The sequence below is a fragment of the Musca autumnalis genome, unplaced genomic scaffold (genome assembly GCF_047663935.1).
Source record: "Musca autumnalis isolate F117 unplaced genomic scaffold, ASM4766393v1 scaffold_2, whole genome shotgun sequence".
Taxonomy (NCBI): Eukaryota; Metazoa; Arthropoda; class Insecta; order Diptera; family Muscidae; genus Musca; species Musca autumnalis.
Window position 1 is genome coordinate 144,909,978 of NW_027411755.1, and position 16,239 is coordinate 144,926,216.

General features: G+C 35.7%; 1 protein-coding gene across 1 annotated transcript in view; it reads right to left on the bottom strand.

Moving 5' to 3' along the window:
- Nucleotides 1-16,239, bottom strand: part of LOC141394696 (probable G-protein coupled receptor CG31760) — a 262,519-nt gene that overhangs the window by 215,006 nt on the left and 31,274 nt on the right. The window contains exon 2 of the mRNA XM_073969480.1: nt 5,302-5,343. The gene's annotated coding sequence lies outside the window, so the exon portion shown is untranslated. The remainder of the gene's footprint in view (nt 1-5,301; nt 5,344-16,239) is intronic.

Below are 16,239 nucleotides of genomic sequence, written 5' to 3' on the forward strand. Positions count from 1 at the left end.
AGTGCATTGTCTCAATTTGAACTTCTATATCTCAAAAACGGCGAAACTTACGATAGTATCATAAGAGAAATTTCATAGCTACAACATTTTCTTTAGTCCCATTTTGATATGACTTGCGGTTTCCAAGCTAAATCTTGAAGACTTAAGATAAAAACCTAAAAATTTGAACTGAACCTCTATATCTCAAAAATGGTAAAACCCAAGAAAAATTCAAATTCAAATTCGTGAAAACCTAAAGAACCCCTAAAAATGTGAACTTAAATCGCGATTTATTTGAAAATCCCTCCGGCGATTTTTTCTAGATATTTCTCATCTATGAGCATTGTAGTTTCAGAATCTGCAAAAACTTTCCAGGTGTAAGCACCTTCCATTTAAAATTAGTTAAGGCTCACCGTGTTCTGTCATAACCCAACTTAGGTTTTTGTGGAAAGAAAAGTTTACCAAGCCCACTTTTTCCAATTTTCAATTTAAATCTTTTCTGCAAAAACTATTGAAATTGTCAGGGAATATACAGGGATGGCCCCCGAAAACAGGCTACATATTTTATTGAATTCCAGAGGGGGCGGGGTACCTCACCCATGCGATATTTTTAAAAAAACGTTATATTTGCAAAAATTATGCATGCATCGGTTTAAAAATTTACAGATTAATCTACAATCTAGGTACTTCTTTAGAGCCTAAAGACCCAATCACGCCTGTTTTTATACCCTCAGCCTTTAGGCTAAGGAGGGTATATACACTTTGATACGATGAAAATGTGCCTCATCGAAATAATGGTTTTAGACCCCAAGTATGTTTGGACGAAATGTGTTTCAGACAATTTGGATTCGATCTGGACATGTCCGTCCGTCTGTCTGTCCTGCTGGCTGGAGCGCACGATAACTCTCGAACGGATGAACCAATTCGGTTCAAATTTTGGCTTTCGTAATATTTTGCCCAAGCTTAGTTTAAGTTCGAAGATGAGCTACATCGGTCCACTCCTTCCGGTACCTCCCCCACAAAAGTTCGAAAATGGTCGGAAAGTTTGTGCGCACGATAACTCTTGAAGGGAGTGACCGATTTGGTCCATACTTTGTATAGCGTAAACTTTCTGCCAGAGTAATATGCGGTTTCAATATGGTCTCAATAGGTCCACTCTTTCGGGTACCTCCCACACAAAATTTCGGAAAAGTTCAGTTCAGGGCCATCTCTCGAATCGCTTTGATTTTTGTTTCCGCAACATGTATTCACTGCCCTCCATACGACGGTACAAGTTTCATCAGGGGCAAGTCCATACTTCCTGAGAAAATAGCATGAAAGTTGCAAAAAAACCCTATGACACCGTGTAAGGTGGTTAGAGCACAAGATAACTCTCGAACGGATCTGCCGATTCGGTCCAAAATATGGCCTTAGTAATATTTTGTCTAAACATAGTTTAAGTTTGAAGATAAGCCATATCGGTCCACTCGTTCAGGTACCTCCCCCACAAAAGGTCAAAAATGTTCGGAAAAATTGTTCGTACGGTAACTCTTGAAGGGAGTGGCCGAATTGGTATATACTTTACACATCCTAATATATATACCAGATCAGGTTCAAATATGGACTATATTTGTCCACTCCATCCGGTACATCCCACACAAAATTTCGGATAAGTTCACTTTAAGACCTAATATCGAATCACTTTGATATTTGTTGAAGCAACTTGCATTCGCTGCCTCCTTTACGACGGTAAAAGTTTTTTTTAGGGGCAAGTCCATACTTCTTGAGCAAACAGCCCGCAGAGTGTAGAAACCCCCTACGGCACCATATGTTGTGGCTGGAGATCCACTTCCATAACGGTCAATGTCGATCCATTCCTTTTAGTATCTCCTCCGCAAAACTTTTGATATTTACCCCCTGTTTTTGTAACTTATTTTTGTTCGTTCGTCTATATTCGTAATAATTTAGGCATCCATAGCTCAGCCTACAGATGACATACAGACTTAATTCTTCGTATATGGGTTACATATATTGTTAAGAATTCCTCATTTAAAAATCAGCGCTCTATATTTGCGCTAAGGCGTGAAAATCGATCTACAAAATTTGACAGTTCGTGTGAGAAGAATAAAAATTTTTACAAAAACAGGGGGTTAATCCTAATCAACATTTTTGTCGGTTCAATATACACAGGCTAAGGGTATATCTCTGCCGGCAAATCCGACTGATACTATTTTACTTGTTTTAAATATGTTTTTTTTAAATATGTACTACCAAAGGGGTTTCCATAAAATTTTCAGCAAAAGCTCAGGGTTTGCCGTTGTTATGAATTTCGGAGGAGGTGGGGTACTTTCCCCATGCCTTTCTTTTAAACGCTTTATGTATAAGCCAAACTTATAATTATATCGGTTTCAGCATTCATTTTGGTAGGCAATGAAGTTGTGTGCACCCTAGGTATGTACATATTTGGATCCAAAATACCGTACCACTTTTATTAATATGTTATATCTTGAAAACTGATGACCACGCCCACTCTTTTCAAAACATTATTTTTCCAAAACTACTGAATCTAATTTTCAGAAAATGTTCAGGAATATCCCGTGGTCCAAAATGCTGTATATTTGTAGACGAATTTCGGGGCCTATTATTTTATAATCCCTATATTTGCTAAATTTATGGGTGCATCGGGCTGCAAATTAATTTTCGAGACAACTATCAAGAAAAACTATATATTTACGAATTTCCTTAAATGGTGAGGTTCAACGGTCCATCAGCCATGAAAAGCTAAAACATATAAGTCTCAATAATTAGATCGCTTTAGGATAAAGACAGGGACATGGACGATAATAAATTCTAAAAAGCATAAATTGGCAAAAATCCGACAAAGCCCGTAAGAGAAAAGAAAGGTTACAGACCAAATCTGTTGATAAATTTAAACCCCTTCTCGGTTTGACAATGGACCGAAGAAGTGAGGTAGAAAATAACTGTTTTCGAATTGTCAAGCATAAAGTCGATAAAAAGTTGTCATTAAAACTCATTACGACGGGCCAGCGGAGGTCTGCTAGTATATAATATAAAATTATTTATATATAATAATACGACGATAAAATAGTAAGAAACTAACGGTTATGTCATTTCTGTTATGTCGAGTGCCCCTATACCTTGTTTTCAATTAAATATCTGCTTTTAGTGACTTCAAATATGGTCAAAAGCTCTGAAAAATAAAAACTTTAAAAGCTTTTTGTACGGAAGCTTTTTTTATCGAATCTCTTTATAATTAAGATTTTATGTAGTCTTATGTAAAAAAGCCATAACCCTATTGGGCATATTGCAAACGAATGTGAGTCACGCCAATAAAGGCTCAAATCCGGTTCAACGTTTTCAGAAAGCGCTGATTAATTTGTGAACCAGAATACGAACTTGTGAACATTTCCTTGCGATCGTTTTCCACAACATTCGACGTGGATTATCAGGAAAGAGTGCATCGATAAATTTAAATAGTTGTATGGCGATGAAGCACAATCCTATAGCATTGTGAAAATGCTCTCTCAAAGACGAAGGACATGAAGGTTGTCCAAAGACGGACGTTGTGTCAGAAAACATCGATGCCGTGCGTGAACTGATAATGCAAGATCGTCATGTGACATACGGTAACCCACCAGCATACATTCGATATTGCATGAACACTAGGGTTATGACTTTTTTACAACCTCGTATCCGTGTATGATATTTTGATGAGTTTTTACCTAAGATTGCATAAAATCTTAATTATAAAGTGATTCGATGAAACAAGCTTCCGCACAAAAAGCTTATAATGTTTTTATTTTTCAGAACTTTTGGCAATTTTTGAAGTCACTTTAAGCAGATATTTAACTGAAAACAAGGGACACACGACATAACCAAAATGACATAACCGTTTGTTTCTCACTAAATTTATTATCGTATTTTAACATATATATCATTTCATATTATATATAACTTTATTTCATATATCATACAAACTAAAAGTGGTTTGTGCGGGACCTTTCTTAAAATTTAAATGGAATAAAAGTTACTTTAGACAATAATAGGCAAAAGAGCATTCATTCATGCAAGAGGAAATATTTTTTAATTTTTGTTTCTTTATTTCATAGAATTTTTCAAAAAAAAAAATGTTTTCCAAGTGGTTTGTGCGGAAACTTTTTTTATAATAAAATGGAATGAATATTATTTTAGGGATAAATGGTAAAAGTTCATTCATTCTCACTTCAGAAAATGATTTTTGAGAAAAAATGACAAACAGTCATAACCCTAGTGAATACCTGTCCGTAAAAAGGTTTGATCTCGTTTGATCCACCACAATTTGACAATCGCTCAAAAAAGGTTCGTGTCGATTGGTGCAAAGCAGTTTAAACAAGTTTAAAAGATCGTCACTGGCGTCGAATTATGTGTTTTGTAAATCGGGACAAAAATTTCAAAGATGTGGCCTAGTACGTCAAAGGAGCGACAGTCCGAAGTTAGAGATAAAGGGGGTACACCTGTGGCCAACCTCATGAAAAGAGGACTGTGTCTAGTCAGGACAAACAGGCCTAAGCAACCAAAACTTGTAACGACCCACCCTACCTGGTCCTATTTCCGGAGGAAGTGGCTACCTTCTCGCCCCAGCCGTGCTCAGTCATGGGGGGGTTGTTTTCCTCGGATAATAGCATTCGGGTCCGCTTACATAAAGTAAAATTCAAATAAGGTAGCTCTTTTTAAGGGAGCATTTCCCTTGAAATAAATGAAGTTGGGGAAGAGTAAGAAAAGGAGTAAGAGGAGTGACGTAAGAAAAGACGTGGCCAAAGGTATCAGTCAGCCACTAGCGGTTCCACCGCCCACCCATCCATTCTAAAGAAGTTCATAACTCTTTAGACCCAGATATAGTAATCCCTTATGAATTCCCTTTCATTCTTTCGTGCGAAAAAAGCGAATTAGTTTAGTTAAAATTCATAATCAATTATATTTTTAACAATGAAAATAACAAAATGTAAATTGCAATGGTGTTAACAAGTATTTCTGATCGCGAAAATAATATGATTAGCAAATGCAATGTTGATTGAAAACAAAACGAAAACCATTCGTTCGATGGTATAGATTTAATACGGAGTTAATATATATAGAGTTAAAAGAAAACAAAATGATTGTACAGTTAATATTAAGTGTAAAACTTATATTAATTGTGTGACAAAAAGAATATGAGTATGGGTATTAGTGATTATTCTGACCGGTGGTCATAAAAAAAAATAAATAATGTATGTAATAAAGTGTCTTGCAGGGTGAACGAGCAAATACAATGAGAATATATATTGATTTATATTGTCGACTTACCAATAAAGATCACCGTTGTCATCAGGCCTGAGGATAATGGTTCTTTGGTCGAAATTGTTGGATGGAAAAGTTAATTAATATTCAAATTGCATCGCCCGTTTTGATGAAATTCAAGTAATTGGGATAAAACAAATATAAAACTGTGTGTTGATTCTTAACGTGTAATAAAAAACTGCGTTCTCCATACAAAGATTTAATTCATGGGTTCCAAAATTATGCCTCGAAGGGCAGAGGATGATATGACCAGTACAGAAAGGATGTTATGATCTGATATCCAAATTAAATTAAATTGTTGTTGTTATAGAGCTTTTGGTTTGGTATAGTCCTGAAACAGGATGTTCTTGAAATGTTCGATCTTCAGGATATTAGGAATATTAATATTTCAACAATTGTATGGTAGCCAACATTGAAAAATCGCAAATTCACACAAAATTCCAAATCTTTAACTTATTTTCAAGGATTCGTCCTGCCTTCACTGATAAATTGCAAAATTCGTATATAATTTCTTGAAAAATCTTCTCCAAATTTTGAGTGACTGAAGAAACCGTTCTATGAGCGTTTTAAATGAGTTGTTCCGATTTCCATTTACAAATTAATAAGCAGGAGTCCTATTCAAAGGATATTAAAATTGCCAATCCTTAGAACACAATTTGAATATACAAGGATTTCCTTCTCAAGGGATTTTCACAATTTCCTTTAGAGGAATATAATATTTTTATTTAATATTTATTTTATGTGTTCTTGTCAGGGCAAAAGCCAAAAATCGAATGTTCGACAATATTTTTTCTTTTGAAAAAGTCTATTTTCAATTTGTTTATTTCCTAACAGCCCACTCGATTGAAAACATGTAAAATGTACAAAGTGGAATATCAGGTTGAAGAATTTAAGGAAAGGCAAACTAGCGCAAACGAAACTCACAAACTCTTACCAAATGATGCACAACAGTGAAATGATTGTGTAGATATCCTATGCTCCTCGTGACCTTCTGTATAACTTAGAAATCTGTTATAAACAATTCATGTTATGTTTTCTTCCCAAAAGGCTACTGTCATTGACATGAACTCAGTGACGAGCTTAAATCAGCCCATCACCGTTCTTATTTGCATTTAAAAGTGCTCCAAGTTTCTTCAGGCTTAAAATGTTGTACGTGTTATTGCATGAAATTGTAAATATTGCCACGGGGAAAAAATCGCAACCATCCTACTGTCGGATATCAATATCATTTAATCAAACAATATTTTCAACTCTTAGAAAATTGGGTTGTCTGCAAATCTCTTTTGCCTTCGCCCTTCTCTTTATTAACTTTGTTGAGGGAGATTTTTTTTATAAGCAAACATGGGACACCCCCGAACTGAATGAAAGAAAATATCCCTGAAACACCTATAGAATATTTGATTTAAATATTTTTTTTAAAGAAACATTTATAAAGCAAAGATTTTTTTTGCTGCTTACTTGCCAGTTAATTAAAGTCTTGTGGTTGGTTTGTTATCACTCGTGTTCTCCCACTCTTTTCATTCTGCACTTTCCGCACTCGCCACATGAAAATAAGATAAAAATTACATTTTTTTCCTTTTCACACCTCGGGCAATTTTGAATTACTTTGCATGTTTGGAAAAGGATAATACAAAACTACATGAATGTCAGCAACAGCACGTTTATGTGAGAAAGAATTTCTGGGAGATTATTTTTTGTAAGGAAAACATAGAAAGAAGTCCAGTGTAATGTAAATGGGGACATCTACTCTAGTTAGTTCATTATCTAATCAATTAATATTTTGCGGTATGTTTCGCTTGAATGTACCACCATGGATAATGGATTTGATTAAATACGATTGCGGAAATTGTATAATCAAAGTGGGAAAAGGGAGCAAGCGACTTATAGTTGCTTATACCCTAACCTCGTCTACATAGATATTGAACAAATAATATGACTCTTCTAGGAAATGATTGAAAACTCTTTGAATTTTTCAAGACAGGTAGTTCGGTAAAAATGTAGCTAAAATCCACAAAATACCGATATTCGCGAGGTACCGTGGTACGGGGACTACACGAAAACATGGATCTGTGTTGACAATTTTTGGTGGAGAAGTTTTGTGACAGCTGGGAACCTCAAATGTCAACTAAACTCCTCAAAAACCCTAAAATCGGGAGGTACCGTCATATGGGGGCTATACCAAACCATGGACCTATATTGAAAATTGTGGGTGGAGTAGATTTGTGGCCTCTGGGAACCCAAAACGTCCACTTCAAAATACCGAAAATCGGGAGGTACCGTTATATGGCTATACCTAAACATGGACCTATATTGAAAATTTTTGGTGGAGTAGCTTCGTGACCTCCGTGAATCTAAAATGTTGCTAAAATTCTCATAATACCGAAAATCGGGAGGTACCGTTAATATATATATATATATATATATATATATATATATATATATATATATATATATATATATATATATAATTGTTCCACAAACAGCCCATACGGGACAAAGGAGACTTATCTCATACCAATGAGTGCACCCCGATTCATATTAGCTCAATGATAAGGGACCTACTGTTTATTGCCGAGTCCGAACGGCGTGTCCTAAGACACCACTTGTAGAGAAGTTTTACATGGCTGAAATACTCAGGAAATGTCGCCAACATTACTGAGGGGTGTTTTGCCACCGTTGAAAATCTCTGATGTTGCCTGGCCGGGGAATCGAACCCACGACCTTTAGTGTGGAAGGCGGGTGTGCATACCATTGCACCACGGTGGCACCATACCGTTATATGGTGGTTAAAAAAAAACATGGACCTATGGTAACGATTTTTGGTGGAGTAGCTTTGTGACCTACAGGAAACTCAAACGTGAAATCGCAGGTAGTTCGCTAACAAATTGTGATAAAATCCTCAAAATACCTAAAATCGGGAGGTTCCGTTATACAGGGGCTATATCAAAACGTGGACCTATGTTACGAATTTTGGGTGGAGTAGCTTTGTGACCTCTGGAACTTCAAACGTCAAATTATCCTCAAAATACCTATTTTCGGGAGGTACCATTATATGGGGACTATACCAAAACATGGATCTATGTTGACAGTTTTTGGTGAAGTTGCTCTTTGACCTCTGCTTTGTGACCTCAAAGGTCAAATTTCTGGTAGTTCGGTCAACAAATATTGCTAAAATTCTCAAAATAGCGAAAGTCGGCCGGTATCGTTATATGGTGGTTTAACAAAACATGGACCTATGTTGAGCAATTTTGGTGGAGTAGCTTTGTGACCTCTGGGAATCTCAAACATCAAATTACCGGTAGTTCGGTCAAAACATGTAGCTAAAATGCTCAAAATACTTCAAAAACCCTAAACTCGGGAGGTACCTTTATACGGGGGCTATACCAAGACATTAAACTACGTTGGCAATTTTTATTAGAGTAGCTTTGTGACCTTTGTGGGTGACGTAGGGGATGGAAAAAACAGCCTACTATGAAAAAACGAATGAAAAGAAAAACAAACCCCGCAAACGTTTTAAGGACCATGATCTGCGAATCTGCACCTGGAATGTTCGCACTCTTTATAGAGAAGGTGCAGTCTTCGCATTGGCAGACGTACTTGAAAAGTACAAGGCCGATATTACTGCCATACATTAAATACGATGGATTAGGAATGGCGTCACAACAACACCTAAAGGTGACGCACTGTATTATGGCTGCCATGACGTAAAGCATGAGTTTGGTTGCGGATTCGTAGTTAGTCGGATATTAAAACATCAGGTATCAAGCTTCACTCCAGTGAATAAAATAAATTCTTCAACATCAACTTTATTTGCGCTCATGCTCCCACTGAAGAAAAGGACGAACAGACCAAAGATATATTTTACGAGCGCTTAGAAGAAACATATGACCGTTGCCCTGCCTATGACATTAAAATCATTGTAGGCGATTTTATTGCCAAAATTGGAAAGGAGAATATTTTTGGCCCAACAGTCGGAAAATTCAGTCTCCACAGTGAAACATCTGACAATGGTATGAGGCTGATAGACTTTGCAGCTGCAAAAACATGGTAGTTAGCGGTACCAGATTTAATCATCTCGATATTCATAAGGGCACCTGGCTGTCTCCAGAACAAGAAATCAAATTGATCATGTTGTGATAGATGGAAGACATTCATCGAGCGTGTTGGATGTACGATCGTTCCGAGGCGCAAACACTGACCACTACCCACCAATAGTCACATGTTACTTGCTTATGCTGATGATATAGACATCATGGGCCGATCAGTAAAAGAAGTAAACTGATACCTTTATGAAGGTCGAAGGAGAATATGCTAAAGTGGGTCTGGCGGTAAACGGTAAGAAGACCAAGTTGATGGTGTCGACGCGCAATGCGTCCGTTGAGGTCGGACCGACTGTGGAAATTGGTTCCTATAATATTGAGGTAGTAAAAGACTTCGTCTACCTCGGCACCTCCGTAAACACAACAAACGACATCAGCTGTGAAATAAAAAGAAGAATTGTGTTGTTAAACGTATCGAGATGCAGCGATTGCGTTGGCTAGGCCATATCATAAGAATGAGCGATGATGAACCCGCTAAAAAGGCGTATAAATACGGACTGCTTAGCGGTACACGCAGAATTGGCAGGCCAAGAAATAGATGGATCTATGCTGACAATTTTTGGTAAAGTAGTTTTGTCATCTCTGAGAACCTCAATTGTTATATTTAAGGTAGTGCAGTTAAAAAAATTAGCTAAAATCCTCAAAATATTGAAAATGGGAGGTACCACTATATGGGGCGGAGGTACCGTTATATGGGGCAATACCAAAACATGGAACCGTTTTGATATTTTTTGGTGGAGATATTTTGTGACCTCTGGGAACCTCAAATGTTAAATTACAGATAGTTCGGAAAGATTTTTGCTTAAATCCTCAAAATACCGAAAATCGGGAGGTACCGTTATAAAGGGCCTATACCAAAACAAGGACCTATGTTGACAATTTTTGGTGGAAAAGTGTTGTGACCACTGGAACCTCAAATGTTAACAAGTAGTTTGGTCAAAAAATGAAGCTAAAATCCTCAAAATACCGAAAATCGGAATGATGGCTATACAAAAACATGGACCTATTTTGACAATTTTTGCTGGATAAGATTTGTGACCTCTGGAAGCCTCAAACGTCAAATGACAGGTAATTCAATCAAAAAATGTAGCTAAAATCCTCAAAATACCGAAAATCGGGAGGTACAGTTATATGGGGGCTATACCAAAACATGGACCTATGTTCAAAACTTTTGTTAGTGTAGCTTTGTGACCTCTGGGAAGTTCAAACGCCAAAATACTGGTAATTCAGTCAAAACAAGTTGCCAAAATCCTGAAAATACCGAATAGCTAAAACCCGCACAATACCGAAATTCGGGAGGTGCCGTTATATGGTGAAGTAGTGTTATGACTCCAAAGAATCTTTAATGTCAAACTACATCTAGTTCGGTTAAAAATTGTGGCCAAAACCCTTAAAATACCGAAAATCGGGAAGTACCAAAACATGGGCCGATGTAGCCCATCTTCGAACTTGAACTGCATATGGAAAAGATAATCGGGTGCAAAAATATATCGTTCTAGATCAATTATTGCGGATGTGATTACAGCAGACGAACATGGCTAGGTCTACTCAGAATTTTATAATGGTGAAGAATATACAAACTTTATAGGGTCGCAAATAGTTATTGTAATGCGTTACAAACGTAAAAACCCAACTTTACACCCTCCATACTATGGTGGAGGTTTAAAAAAAGCTAAAATAAACAACAACAACACGAAGGCGTACATGCTTCTTGTCGTAAAACAAATGGAATCAATTAACCTTAAATTAGTTACAACCCCTATAGGTATTGAATTATCATCTATCCTGTCCACCATAGTTTCTTTTCCTATTACATTGTAAACCTATTGCCTGAGGTCATTGAAAGCGATAAGCGTGGGTTGGTAGACAGACGTTCACTGTCTCCACACTACCATGTAAGAGGTCATTGTATGCTTTTTTAATGGAATTTACTTTTTTTTTAAGAATTTCCACAGCAACAGAAGAATGTTAAGAAGAAACTTAGCAACACTGATACAGACTATCCAAAGGTTGATAGGTAGGTGGTTAGACTTGGCCGAACAAAAACACTTTAATGGACGGTAATATGTATCTTTGTTAGCTTCAATTATTGAAAATGGTTTTCTCTTGGCCTCGACAAGGGGGAGGAAAAATCAAGTTGTGTATACAGGGTTTGCATTAATCATAAGCCTGAGAGTTCGTTAGTGAGGTTTAGATGATAAACTAAGTAAGGTTGGCAACATAGATAAGGGAGTGATTCTTAGAAGTGATAACTAAAGGTCACTTAAATATATTTAATTACATTTTAACAGAATTCTTCAGACCATTGAAAGTTTTGCAATTGCTAACATCACTAATATTAACAATGAATCTTATTAATATTTTGTTTTCCATTTTGTAGGTTGAGAGTAAAAAATTTTATTTTAAGAAAATATAGAAGAAATTCCAACAAGACTAAATAAACCATATTGAGGTGGAATGTTTAAAAATGCCATTGCCTTTAGCCATGAGAAAAATGTGAATGATGAAAAGAGGTCTCGTCGGTTGGTTGGTTGGAATAATAGACCTGGATAAAGATCCATTGTTAATATATTCAAAACTATGCTCAAAGCGCCCTTAAGGCAAACAATTTTTAATTTTTGTGGGAAGGTTGGATGTGACCGAAATGCTTGATGTAGGCTTGAAATAAGTATTAAGATGTGTACTGCTTGGATAAAATCGCGAACTCTATTCGAGAGTTGTCATGCTTACCTGTCATTTTAAAGAGTAGATCTGTGGTTTTTAAGGCCACTATCTCATCAGCTACAAACATCCACATGAAATTATTTATATTGTTGATTTGAGAACTGCGAAGACTTCATTAAAAATTTCAAAACAATAACATTTTTTAGGCAAAACAAGGAAACCAAGTAAGAACTTGTTATACCCTCCACGACAAGTTGTATTGAATTAAAATTGAATAATTAGTTTCCTTTCGTTTATGAAGAAGACTAAATACCAAATTTTATCAATTTCGATAGAACAATGTGGCAAACCTTCAAAATACCGAAATTCGGGAGGTACCGTTCTATGGTGGTATATGAAAATTTCTGGCGAAAAGCTTTTAGGTTCCAAAAAGACTAAATACCAAATTTCCGACATTTTGGTAAGATAATGTGGCTAAAACCTTCAAAATATCGAAAATTAAGAGGACATAGAAAGACGTGAACCTATACTGATAATTCTCTTCTGAAATATTTTATAACCCCATGGAAAACTAAATAAATAAATTTCAATAATTTCGGTGGGACACCAACACCACAAACTTCAGAATTACGAATATCGGGAGGTACCGTTCTACGAGGGCTATATGAAAACGTGGGCTTATACCGACGAATTTAGAGGGGAAGTTGAATACCCCCAACGAAGACTCAATAGCAAATTTTAGCCATTTCGATGAGTTATTGTGGCCACAACCTTCAAAATACCAAAACCTTGACCAAAAATCATGAAAATTGAAAATGGTGTGTAGGGTTACGTAAACCTTTTTTAAGGTTTTGCTGTTGATTTTATATGAAATGTTGACATAAAGTATAAAAATTCAGTAGAGAAAGATCACAATATTTAGGATACAATTTAAACTTTTTACAGAGTATTAAATATAAGTTAAATATAAGATATTTAGAATTGAAATTGAAACCACGTTTGGTATATTCGCCATATAAAAGTTGCGCCCCGTTTTCAGTATTTTGGACCTATATGATTAAAAAATATAGGTCAACGTTATGGTATATCCCAGAATTTTAAAAGTACAGATAATTGCCATTATTTCTGCTTTCGCAAGATTTTCAGTATTTCAAAGCTCTTAATCTAATTTTTAGAATATCAGCTGTAATACAGATTTTGGGATTCCTTTTTGTGAAAGAGCCTCCATGCAGAAAGTGGTTAAAATATATCCACGTTTTAATCCAATCCCTACTTAACTATATTCGCGAGCAGGACGAATTGAGTTATACAGGAGTTATAGGGTATAGGGGTATAGTTCGACCCGAACATAACGCCTCATTTTTTTAATTACATATCGAAATTCCCATACGACTTCTATAAATTAATTACCTTTAAAAAGAAGAATAACACGAATCTGCGAGCACAGATTGAACTTCTATATGTAGCTATTGTGTCGATAACCTAAGAATAAAATATTCTTTAATGCCATAAAAACGCCAAATTTGATTAATTAAAAACTTAAGAAACTTAAAAACGGACGATACAGACTACGATTCATAGACTCCAAATCCTTCTCAGAGTACTGTTTGAGACTACAAAACTCATGTTTGGACTAAGCCACAGCATGGTCGATCAAATATCTCAGAAACCAATTGGCAAACTCTAGCTAAGTCGTGACAAAATAATATAAGTCGAAAATTTTCATGATTGTTGTTCCGGCTGCATTCTTTACTTTTGGTATAATGTTAAAGAACGCCTTAACTAACTTTAATTGAAAGGTGCTTACACTTGGGAAGTTTTTGCAGTTTCTGAAACTACAATGTTCATAGATGAGAAAAATCCAAAAACAAGAAAAAAAACGCTGGATGGATTTTTAAATAAATCGCGGTCAAAGTTCACATCTTTAGGTGTCTCTTAGGTTTTCACGGTTTTGCTTGGAAATTGCAAGTCCTATCGTAATGGGACTAAAAAAGTTGTAGGTGTAAAAATTCTCTACAAGATTGGCCTTTACTACTTTTTCCTAAGTTTTACCATTTTTGAGATATAGAAGTTCAAATTGAGACAATGCACTGACTGTATCGCCTCCTTATAAAACAATGTCAAGTATGGTGTCCTTAACTAACTTTAGTTGAAAACGGCTTACACCTGGGAAAATAGATGGAGGGATTTTTAAATAAATCGCGGTCAAAGTTAAAATTTTTAGGTTCTTTTTAGATTTGCTGGAAGCGGCAATCCTATCGAAAGGCAACTAAGGAAAATGTTGTAGCAGTGAAAATCCTCTTTAACATTTTCTTTAGTCCCATTTCGATAGGACTTGTCGTTCCCTCGCAAAATCGTGAAAACATAAAATAACCCAAAAAATGTGAACTTTGATCGCGATTTATTTGAAAATTCCTCCGGCGATTTTTGTTTGTTTTTTTTTTCTCATCTATGAATAGTTACTGCACCCACAAGCCATTTTATTTGGTCTCCTTAGTATTTAGAGCTTTGAAGCATGGACTTTCCCCCTCAAAATTTGATATCGCAGTAAACAAGACTACAAATGTCAAAAAAGTCCAAAGGATCAGTCTTAAGCTGCACTAATGTTGAATTTTGAGAGGGACGTACATGAAGATGTTGGCCACACATATTCTCTTGGAACTTGCTGTGCATTTGGAAAAAATCATTTCTAAAAGAAAAAAAAATTATTTGAAGAACTGGACCGATATAATCAATTTTGGGTTCGATATATTTCTTGAAAAAATACTGCGATGTGCAAAGTTCAGATCAAATCGATTACTACCATTTTAGCGAAATTTTTTTCTTTACGAGATCCAAAATTTTGACCAAATCGGTTGATCCGTTCGAAAGTTATCATGCGCTCCAGCCTGCCAGACAACTGAGATACAGACGGACGGGCTGTGCGTCCAAACATATCGCTCATTTACTCAAAGAGTGGCATAACTCAAAAAACGGGTTTTTGAGTTAGCAATTTCTATTTTTTCTACGACTTCTATTTTATCTTGTGTCAAATTTTCATGTTGATATCTCTAAAAATCAACGAGTTACAGCTTGTTTTCTAGGAGTTTGGTATAAATCAACAAAAAGGTTTTTTTGAGGTTATAAAGCACTAAAACAATTCGAATCATTATTGATCTTGCACAGAAATTTAGCACGAATATCTGGCATGATCTGTACAAAAGATGATCCCAATAGTTATTTTATTTTTTGTGTATTAACCTTTTTAAGTTGGGAAGTCAAATTTCATTCCGCAACTTAAAACGCGTTTTTCTCGAAACTTGATTTTTTGAAATATAAATGAGCGATATGTGCAATTATATGGAAAAAATGTCTCTTGTTTAGCAACAAGTAGAAAAATGTTGGTGAAGGCAGCGAAACAAATGCCTAATTGGCTTTCAATATATAGTCCACGAAGAACGCTTCATACATTTTGTCCAATAGACATTTTTCATGCACTTCCATTCCCACAATACTGAATTTTTTGGGATTCAGGATGAGTGTAAAGCCTCGAGACCTCAATAGAGCTTGAATAAGACATAACAAATATGGAATATATTCATTACGGAATTCGTATTTAATAGTGGAATGATGTGGTATGAAGATGTAATTCAGATTTCATTGGAAGTTTCTCCCAAAAGAAGTACACAAACAAAAAATTTGAAAAAAATCTTACATTTCTTGACTTGATGTACATTTTCTGTACAGAAACTTCATATATATAAGATAGATATATGGTAAATAACAAAAATGTTTTGCAATCGATGAATCCGAGTTTCACCCTTTCAGAATTCGCGAACTGATAACATATTATATAAAGTATGACTACGATTCTTTAAAATGATGTGTTTTAGGAGGGATCCCATAATGTCGACCATTAAAATTAATTTTCGTGGAAGCTGTGTTGGCATCAATGTAGAAAAATGGGTAAAAATGGGTTGAAGCCAACAAGTTTTTTTATGTTCCCATGCGATTACTGGCTTAACCTTACATTTTATAGACCTATTCCCAAAGAATGACTCACAGAATACTCCATGGGCAATAAGATAGCAGTGTATGATTTTTCGATATATCCACTGCATCCAACTAAAATTGATGCTGAAATTTTGAAGCCGGAATTTCGGGGTTTTTTGAAAATTTTTAATAATCCGGACGCGCAAGA